Source organism: Lygodium microphyllum, chromosome 1 (assembly GCF_053477565.2).
Source record: "Lygodium microphyllum isolate KBCC chromosome 1, Lygodium_microphyllum_v1.1.10, whole genome shotgun sequence".
NCBI lineage: Eukaryota > Viridiplantae > Streptophyta > Polypodiopsida > Schizaeales > Lygodiaceae > Lygodium > Lygodium microphyllum.
The window spans coordinates 118,931,574-118,941,235 of record NC_141135.1 but is presented as its reverse complement, the minus strand read 5'-3'; positions in this window follow the sequence as shown (position 1 = coordinate 118,941,235).

Genomic DNA, 9,662 nt, shown 5'->3' with positions numbered 1-9,662 from the left:
TAGTTGGAGGATAGTCCTTGAAAAATATATGCATCACTCAACTCCTAGGTGTAATCCATTTTCATCTTCACTAAGATAACCATCCCTTTTACCCTTTACATTGACATCCCTCCTAAGAACTTGTTCTCACCATTTGCTAGAGTTATCATAATGGAGAAGTAATGTAGCATACCTAGTACTTGAAGAGTAAACCCAAAGTGATATGGTAAGGCTCTTGATAGGGGTTTTGGCCAAATTTTGTGGTAAAAATCTGATTTTGTAAAATACCTGGATCATTAGTCCTCCCCTTAGGCTAGATGCATTGATGCCTCTAGCTTGCTAATGATGGCCCAATAGAGCAAGGAGGACTACACTCCCTCATTGTTGGCTCTTCATCAAATGATTGCTCCAAAGTGTTTCTCTCTCTTTCAAAATAAGGCTTGAGTCACCATCCATTTACCCTTGTCTTGTGAACTCTCCCATCCATGTCACCTAGCTTATACCTTCCATTTGGATATCTCCTTATGACTATGAATGGCCCTTCCCACTTGAACACAAGTTTAGCATCCTTTCTATTATCAAAGCAGTTATCATAGCGTAGCACAAGTGATCCTTCCCTTATGTGTTTGCTAGCCAGCTTCTTTTTAAATGTCTTTCTCCTCTCTTCAGCCTGCATGGAATAGTGTTGGATTGTTGCTTCTCTGTCGAACTCTAGCCTCCCTAGATCCAAGATCATTTTCTTTAACTTCTTATCTTGATTCTTCTCTCAATCAGCTACTAAAACACGTAAGCTAGCCAATTCCACCTCTATAGGAAGAAAAGCCTCTTGGCCATAGATGAGGTGAAATGGAGTATAGCCAAGTGAGGTTCTGAATAAAGTCCTATATAGGCCGAAAGAGCTGCACTCAATTTTTTATCCCAAGCATGTGTACTTGCTTGGTAATTATCTTACAAATCAGCCCATTCACTTTTTCAACCAAACCATTACACTGTGGGTAGTAGGGAGTAGAATGCCTACGCTTGATTTTTAGCATTTCCATTAGCTCGCCTACTAGATTAGCCCTAAAACTAGAACCCTGGTCAAAGATAATTACAAAGGCGTGCCAAACTTGGAACAAATATTTTCAAATACAAAAATTTCCACTTCTTGGGCTATGATCCTACTAGTTGCTGAAGCCTCTACCCACCTCGTCATGTAGTCCACACCCATTATGATGTATTCCTTGCCGTATTGAGTTCATGGGAGTAGCTCTATTGCATCAATCCCACATTTCTCAAATGGGCCATATGTAGTTATGGGATTTTTTTCCTCATGCACTATCTTCCTTGGTCCAGCCTTTTGGCAATCATCACAAGTGCGGCACCAATGTTGTACATATCAATGTAGACTAGGCCACACAAAACCGACTTGGAGAATCTTTCTATTGGTTATTTCTTGAGAAAAATGTCCACCACAAACCCCCTCATGACAGCTTTTAATCACATCCATAATCTCCTTTGTTGTTGGCACCCTTCTAAGCACTGCATCCTTTACTTTGCAATACAACACATCATTTATCAAGTGGTATTTAGTGGCCTTAGTAGCTTGCCACCTTTTCTCACTCTTACTCATATGTGTAGATGCCTCACCATGCTCATGAAAATAAAGCACATCTTGTAGTTGAAACTTACCCTGAAACAAGGGAATCTTTATTGTAATCATGCCCATCATTACCTCTTTCAATTTCTTAGCTGCTAGAGCACCTGCGTTGCCATTTGTGTGCCTTGGCACAAAATAGATTTGGGCTTTTTGTAGCTTCCTCATGAGATTTTTAGCTTCTCTCATTTTCACTGCTAAGTTATCATTTTTACAAGTCCATATTCCTTTCATTTGCTTAACAATTAGCATAGAATCTCCAAAAACATTAAGTCGAGTGACACCATGTGAGAGACACCACCTCAAACCTAAAAGCAAGGCTTGATATTTTGCCTCATTGTCAAAATGGACATCCTCCAAGCTGATACCTTCTCCATAAAATTTTCACCTTCGGGACTAAACACCACTATTCCTGCTGCCGCTCTCTCTTTAATACGCTTGTACGTCCCATTCAAGTAGAGGGCATAGGCATTCTTCACCCGTGGCGGGTCCTCAACAGGAGGTATCTCCTCTTTTACCTTTCCCTTCTCTTTTTCCTTCTTTTGATAGTCAACAAATGAGCTAGGCATGCTCGAGTAGAATCCTCCACCTTGAAGGTATAGTCAAACTCTTGAAGTTGTATCACCCACTTAGTGATTCTGGCTGAAACATCCATGTGTTGTAAGGCATAGGGAAAATGCTCTTCTGTCGTGATCATTGTGAATAGCCTAGGGAGAAGATAAGGACAAAACTTTCTTACATCAAACATTAGAGACAAAACCATCACCTCCACCATCTTGTACCCTCGTTCTGATGCTGTCGTTACTTTGCTAAAAAATTAAATCAGCCTCATCACGCCAGTTTTAGCATCCTTTTGTATTGATGCTTTTCCTAGAACATCTTCCCCAAAACTCAAGTTGACAAAAAACTCTTGATCCCAGCAAGGCTGTAAAATTATAAGAAGATGCTGAGAGCCTTCTTCACCTCGTGAAAGCACCTTTCGCTTTCGTCACTCCACAGGAACTCCTCAGAGTGGGACAATTGTTATAATGGAAATACTAATTGGGAGAGGAGATGAATGAACTGCCCCATATATCGCACCTTCTGAATGAAAGAGATTAGTTGCTTCACAGAAGATGGTGACAGCACCGCCAATAGGGCCTTAATTTTGTTTGGATCTGCTTCAATGCCCCTCTCACTTATGACATGCCCTAACAGAGTTACACTACTTTCACCAATATGACACTTCTCATGGTTTAGCTACCCTCCCATTTGTGCGAGGTGGTTGAAACATTCATCCATCTTTCCTAAATGTAGAGCCTTAGAGCTATAAATACAAAAATCATCAATAAAGACCTTGATGGACTTACCAAAATATGTTTGGAAGATATAATTCATGAATCGTTGGAAGGTAGCCAGGGCATTTGTTAATCCAAATGGCATTACTTTGTAAGAAAAATACCCCCAAGGTGTGATGAAGGTGGTCTTCTATTGATCCTCCTCAGCTATTCGAATCTAAAAATAACCTGAATACCCATCATAAACAGTATATCTCTCATGCCTGGCCACTCAACGCTCTCATGCCCGGCCACCTCGTTGAGTATTTTATCCTGAAAGAGAAGAGGAAAGTGATCTCTCTTTGTTGCAACATTTAGCGGCTTGTAGTCCACACAAATCCTCACTTTTTCATTCTTCTTGGGTGTTACCACTATAGGTGAAACCCACTCTGAGTCCCCTATTGGATAGATGAAACCTGCCTTCAAAAGTCGTTGCACCTCTGTGAATAGAGTATTTCGTTGAACTACTCCCAATCGTCGTAGTCACTGCACCACTGGCCTTGCTCCCTCTTTTAGATTAATGTGACGTTGTACTGTTGTCACACTTATGATGTGTTCATAATCAGAAATAAAAAGTGCAGAGTGTTTTATCACCACTTCCATGTAGGTTTCCTTCTCCTCAATTGATAGATCCTTAGCCAACATTTTTTGTAACCCCTCCTTTTCGACCTTTGGAAGCTGCTACGGAATTTCACTACTAGAAGGCCCTTTTAATATAATCCCCATCACTTCTAGAGAGCTTTCTTCCTCCTCATTAGAAGACTCCCCCTCTTTCGTAGATGACCAATCCTCGCTAGAAATCCATTCATCAGCGGTGGTCTTTAACACAAGATCCTCCTGTCGGCCCTCCTTCATGTTGTAGATAGTGCTCTTCCATTTTTTCTGCAGCCCCTTTTGTAGCCTTAGCTCTAAAGCCCCTGTCTCCCAATTTTTTTCTAGCTTTCATTCCCATTAGCCATGGTCGCCTGAGAATGAGTGGATAGCCATTCCCCTTCACTGGCATCACATACATGTCAAGCTCCAATTGCACTCCACACACCTTTACCTTGACTTTCTTTATGACTCCCAAACAAATTACTACTATGTTGTTAGCCATTTTGGCCCCAAATTCAGTAGTTTCATTTACCTCTAATCCCAAACGATCCATCAACTTTTCTGCCATGACACAAATCTCTGCACCTCCATCCACATATATCTTTGATACTCTCTGCCCATTGATTTCGGCTTCCACTAGAGGCACAATATCTTTCGTCTTTCTAGCCTAGATTGCATTCATGTGTCTATTCTTCATGGGTCTAATGCTTATCATCTTTGACCATTGTTTATGCATTGTTGGAGATAGATGTAGTAATTGTGGCCATGAAAATTTTGGCCCTTGATTCCTCACATCAGCAAGAAAATCATAAGCTCTAGTACCTTTACCCAGGGAAAAATTATCTAGTTCAGTGTGTCGATGTGAGTGAGCTCTCCCCTTTTTACTGTTGCGTGTCTTTGCACCCTTTGAAGACTCTGCCTCCTCTTCCATAATTTCAACCTCCTCTGGTGGTGTAGGCTCCAACCTCTCAATTCTACAGGCTTTCTTCACCGGCACTGCTTCAACCTCTCCTACTTTGGCCTTCTCTTTGTTGACATCACTATCATCCAAACTAATCATCCTCATATCATGATTCTCTAGCGACTGGACAGGCAAGGGCGGCACCTCTACAAGTGGTTGAGGATGATGGAGAACTTGAACTGGTAGTGGAGGTCTTGGATTCAATGGAACAAGCCTCTCCCTAGGTGGTGTCACTTGTTGTCCCCTCCTTCTTGGTTGGAACCCATTTCTTGGCAAGTGCCTCAGATGAGGAAAAAAAGTACATACCATGGCCTTCTCCCCACAATTATAGGAAATATACTCTAATTCTTGTCTCTTGGACCTCGATTTCCTTCATTTTGAGGGGAGGGGGCCGTACTCCTTGCACCAAATTCAATGAAAGGCTTTCAAGTTGATTAGTAATGCGTTGTAGGAGGTCTTATTGTGGCATCTCTAGTTCAAGTGGGGCCTTTGCTATTTTTCTAGGCCTTGGCATAGTTGGTAAAACCTGCATGGGCTCAACTCCCTCCAACTGAGATTGATACTTCAATATTCTATCTTTCTCCCTAGCATAAGTGGCTGATTCTTCATAGGATGTGGGAAACTTTCCTTTGACCTTCTTCCTTAGTAGAGGGTGGAGTCCGGCCAGAAAACAATCTTTCTTAAGGAAATCAAGTACTCTCTCTCCCTTGGCTAAGGAGGTTGTCCATTTATCCCATAATTTTATAAACATGCCTTCATATGCTTGGTACTCCCCTAGTAAGGTTTGGCAAAGATCTAGGAGTTGTCTCCGAATATCTTCAGGAGACTTTGTATCTTGGCACTCATGCATGAATGCGCTCTTGAGATCCTCGCAGTTACCCCTTGTAGCCTCCGGGAGAGCTTGATACCACACTTGAGCATCACCCTTTATAGATAAAGAGAAGGCTTTGAGAGCAGAGTTTTGAGCCCGGGATGAGCCTAAAAATTGCCAAAAAATCAGAAATTTAGAGGAAAAATATTCAACATCGAAGGCGGTGGCTCTAGCTAGGACGATTTTAAGCACCAAGTGAAAGACGACTTTTAAAAGACGCCCGAGCGACACTTGTGAAATTTTTATAATTATTCTGACTATCTTGCGGGTTGTCAGGAGTTGCTAGTCAATGCGGGATATCAAGCCAGATGCGCAAAAATTTACAGCACTCGAATCGGAGCCCGAACAAGGAAGGAGCCAAGGATCAGTCAAGATATGAAAGGGTGGATACTTGGGAGGCCAAATTATGCATGATCTTTGGGAGCTTGACCCCCCTCCTCAAATTTTTTAACCAACAAGATGAAAAAAACGTGAGCATGAAGAAGGCAACGTGATGCTATTTGCACCCGATTTTTTCGCTTGATGCCATCATGATGGAGATGCCTACCTGCAAACAACCTATACAATCGATCATGGGGCTTAACTACTCCTTCCTTGCTGGTCATATCGCCGTCCTTCGCCCGTCCAATGGTGGCCTGAATGAAGAGAGCCAATTCTAGTCTTTCTCTCTCCTCCCTCTCTCTCCCCTAAGGGGCTGTTCTTGTGTACAAGAGGAAAATGAAGAATGGTGAAGGAAAGCTTGTCCGGTTGGGACCAGATTGCTCCTGGATTAATGTAGACATAAAGATTGCTGATTATGAAGATGCTGGACATTGAATGTGGGCTGACCCACAGTCCCGCATCAAAACCGAGATCTCGAGACACAGCCTAAGCAGTAATTCAATTTTTATGAAGAAAAAATGAGTTTTTATGCTATTTGGTTGATGAAACATTGTTTGCATGGGCTGATTATGCATTATGATGTTGTTTTCTATGATTTTTATCAGTTTATAATCTGAAAATCAGAAAATCATAAGTGATATGGTTGAAATTAATGGTATAAAACTCAAAAAACGCGCGTTTAAGGGGTAAAAATGGGATTTTTGCAAAATAAATAGGAAATATGAGACATAATACCTATAAAACCATGAAATTTTGCTGTCAAGGAACCTAAGAGCCACAATCCATAATCAATCTTAATTTCTAGTCATTTTTTATTGAAGAAAATAGAGGAAAAATACCAAAAATGGTGAAAAATGGGTTTTAAATGGAAAAAAATAAGGAAATGGTAAAATGAAAATTCCAAAAAATTACATGTGTGTTTGTGTAATGTATAATGAAAGTAGAGCACGAGCTTGGCCTCGGTTTACCCTCGCTTCTATGTTTTTGTTCATGTTTATCGCTTTCTTTATAAGGAAAAGCACGTAAAATGACTCTTTCACCTATCAACGAATGCAAAACATTAAACGGTAGGGTGAGAGGGGAGGTTGAGCGTCAAAATATCAACTAAAATTTAGTTTATGTATTGCATCATACCTATAGGACGTTGTTTTAAAATAAAGGGGAAGGCAGCATGAGCGTGAGGCTCGGTGTCTCTCCTCGTTTCAGTACATAAACGCTAGCATGGAAATCATGAAAAGATTGGTTTCGCACGATACACAATGCCGATTTTCTTCTGTTTGTGCACTAAACCACTCAAATTATGTACTATGCATAGTTCATGGTATCAAAAGAAAAGCTCCTGGACTGCATAGCAATTTTTTTCTTAGGACTTTGACCCACGATTGAGAGTGTAAGGTTATCCCTTGCCGTAGGATAGAGGGTCGGTTTCCTAAGGGATGTTAAGTGAGGAAACATAGTATATCTCTTGGACAAGAAATATAAAAAAGAGGAGTTTGTGTTATATGTTGAGCAGCACATCAAGGGGCCAATTCCTACGATGTAGGAGAGCTACAGTGGGGCCGTGGTGTTTCTACTGAGAGGTTGCCTCCATGTATGTATGTGATTGTGGCATTGCCAATATGTATGGGTTCTCCTTCTGTGGAGTTTATAGAGAGGGAAACGTTGGATTACAAAACTATAAACTATAAATGCATAAATTAGGCTTTAGGACAGTTTGTCCTTTAGCATTAGATTGACGCTCCTACTCCGCGAGGCCGTGAGGGTGTTTGTGTGTCATGAGCATGAGGTCTGGCTAGTGCCATAGCCAGTGCTGGCCCATTTCAGGTCCCATCAGTGGTGCGTATGCCGGGAGCTACCAACAAGTGGTGGTTCTCGAATCTAGGGTTTTTAGGAACCAAGAAAGTTGGTTTATGTCCTCTGACAAGGACCGTCAAGCCGAAATACGAAAAGTAGAACGTGCTGAGAGGGCTAGATGGCGGTTGGAGATCGTAAGTCACTATTCTCCTCAAAGGAGTAGCCCGATACGCATAAGAGGCAGTGGTATTAGTAACCCAACTGCTACACATAGTCCTTTAGGTGTAGGAGGAAGCGTAAGTTCTTCCTCTCTTCCACCAAGTCAAGCCACTTCAGGTGGGGGTGTGATTCCATCATTTTAAGCTCCTATTGTCAATCTGATTGTCGCCATGGCACAACCCATTGCAATTCTTACAGGGACGCCGGATTTGCCAGCTTTAGGAGTTCCTTTGTCCATTTTTAATGGGTTAGCCGAAGAAGATGCAGAGTTTCACATTTGTGAATTCCAAAGACTAATGTTTAATTACCGCATCCAAGATGAGGGACATCTCATGATGTTCTTTAACATAATGTTAAAAGAAAGGGCTATAGTATGGTATCATAGTATAGAGTCTGGAACCATAACCACAATTGATCAATTTTATGCAGCTTTCCAAGGAGAATATGCCCCCGAAAGAGGTGGCCAATACTAGTTGTGTGTGTTGAATGTAACACACCAAGATCCCCATAAGAATGTGAAATCCTATGCCAAGAAGCTTAAGGACGTGCTTCGTAAGTTACAGACTTACATTCCTATTCCATCGGCTGCCCAATTGCAATACTTCTTGCATGGATTGGATTTCAATATTCAGGTACAATTGAGCAGTGTGGCTTTGGCTGATATAGACACCGCCATTGCGCGGGCAGAAGGAGTAGAAGCAGGATTACAAACGGCCTACTCCTCTCGAATAAATCTTAATGCGGGTTTAGTACCTGGAGGCAATCTACCATTATTGAATGGAAGTCAAGGGATGCCTATGACTAACCCTAATGGGAGAGGAAGCATGGTTCAAAATGTACCTTTGCTGCCAGCTCCTCCCAGTGTGACTATGCCTATGGTAAGTCAGTTGGCACCATCGAATGTTGGAGGCCAAGTTTCAAACCCTAATGTTGTTCCTGTGAGTCAACAACCAATGCCCAATCAAATTGTTAGGCCAATGGAACGATGGGTAGACAATTGAGGCTATGTGTCGAGTGCATCTAATGTCCTTGGCGAAGTTAAGGATATGATGAAGCATTACACTGACATGATTTTTGAACAATATCGGAAAATAACTGTTGACGTCAATTTCTTGAAGAAGCAGTAGAATCTGATAGGGAGTCGACGCCTTAAAGAAGGTGGTCCCTCAAGATTCAGTTGTAAGTGGTGTGGCGGACAACATTTTCCTAGAAATTGTCCAAATGTTAAATGTGATATTCGTGGGAAGTCAGGCCACTTAGCCGCTACCTGTTGGAGTAAGATTAGTTCCCTCCAACAAGGGAGTAAACAGCCAGGTCCAGTTAATCATAGAGCGCAAGATAATAACCTGCAGCAAAATGATGGACCAAGACAAATGCTGCAAAGGGGAAAGACTACTATAGAAGAGTTGCCACAAGGCAATGGAGTCAGCCTTATCGAGGCTGTACGCATCAATGACGCTGAAACTTCTAACCTACGAGCCATGATAAGAGGCCAAAAGGCTAAAGAGGTTGATAAAGATAATGCAAAACCGGTCAAGGGAAACCCTAAGCAAGGGGATAAGGGGACGCAAGTCAAGAATCCTAGCGTGGAAGGGGGACCTCTAAGGCCTCTTGATAGGAAAATCAATCCTAAGAAGGATGAGGAAGTACCAAGAAAGAAGGCAAGAGCTAAAAAAGAAGCACCAAAGCCGGTCCTGAGACCAAAAGAAAGAATGGTCTAGCGAGAAAAGAGATCTTTGGCTACCTATCATGATTTTGATTTAGCAAGTTTTCTTTGCGAAGTCAAACTAGATGTAAACCTCTTACAATTGATTAAATTATCTCTAGAAGTATGCAAGAAATTTAAGAAGATCCTACGTATCGGGTATATTGTAGAACCTTTAGGCATAACACGAGTAGGGGAAGATTGGT